Below are 1,505 nucleotides of genomic sequence, written 5' to 3'. Positions count from 1 at the left end.
AGTACATATACTATCCCTGGTCCCTTCCTCTCTGGCTCTTTTCCTGTTCCTACTTTGCTTCCTGGCCACCACAAGGTGAGAGCTTTGTCCTACCATGCCTTCTGCCACGATGTTCCTGAATTGGAGCCAGCCAACCATGGACTGAAACCCCTAAAATTGCAAGCTAAAATTAAATCTCTCATTCTTTAAGTTGCAATTATCAGGTATTGTGCCCTGATGAGAGAAAGCTGACCAATATAGGCTGTAGTCAGAGGTAGAGTGCTTGCTTAGCATATGCATGGCCCTGCATTTGATTTCCAGGATTGCAACAAAATGCTTGTTATCAAAACCACAAGATATCAAGCAAAAACAATGAATGGGTACCGTGTCCGTACTTCCCCCAAAAAAGAAATTATGCCATTGACATTTTTGTCACTTTCATTGTTTTCTCTGAAGGCCAAACTGTCATGATGTCCCAGGAGCTTTTCTATCACAGTCGAGCTCCAGATTATGTACAGGAATCATCTGATTTTCATTCAGAAATGGGCCATTTTATCCCAAGTATCCTTGGACCAATGAAATAACAAATAAAATGTGGCATATGAATAAAATGAAATATTATCCAGTCTTAAAAATGAAGCAAATTCTGACAATGCTACAATGGAAATGAATCTTGAGGGTGTTATGCTAAGTAAAATTAGTCAATCACAAAAGACAAATACTTCACACCTCTGCTGATTTGAGCTACTTAGCACATTCAAATTCATAGGGACAGAAAGTAGTAAGGTAGCTGAGTGGGAGGAGAAATGAGGAATTTTTGTATTGGATACCATGTTTCAGTTTTATAACATGGAAAGAATTCTGTGAGTGGATAGTAGTGATGATAACACAATAATGTAAATGTACTAAATGCCACTGATTTGTCAGAATGGTACACTTACATATGGTTAACATGGTAAATTTTACATGATGCATATATTGCTATAATTAAAAAAATAAAAAGCAAAAATAAACAGGTCACTGTAGCACATCCAAGACTCATGAGCCCACAGATGTTTTCTTGAGTCCCCCATGATCACTTTAAGATGTTGTGAACCTTAAAAAAGATCCTCTGAACTCCTCAGCCACAAGCATGCCCTCGGTGCCACTTCCAGAGCTCTCCTTGTATAATGTGTTCATCCCTGGAGAATAATCATTAAAATTGAGCCTATTAGAGTGCTGCTCAAATTAGACCTCTCTCAAGTAGAATCCTCCTTATGATTACATATTCACTCAGGTTAAAGACCTTTCTTGCTGAGGGGTTGAGGCACTAATGGATGAGGTGGGTGTAGTGGAAGTTTTCCCAACATAAGAACAGTGTGACTCTGAGTCATCTGGTATTTGATTGCTTAATGGAGTTCAATGGATGGCTCCTAACCTTTGGGAATAGTTGTGCATCTGCTTTGCTTCTGTCTGTAGAATACATTAGTCATCGTCCTTGATTTGTTAGGTCAGCCCCTTGTAATGTTGTCTTTAAATAAATAGTC

This window comes from Heterocephalus glaber, unplaced genomic scaffold, assembly GCF_053883595.1.
Source record: "Heterocephalus glaber isolate CG9 unplaced genomic scaffold, H.glaber_assembly_v1.0 deba00001764, whole genome shotgun sequence".
NCBI lineage: Eukaryota > Metazoa > Chordata > Mammalia > Rodentia > Bathyergidae > Heterocephalus > Heterocephalus glaber.
Note: the sequence above shows the minus strand (reverse complement) of the source record.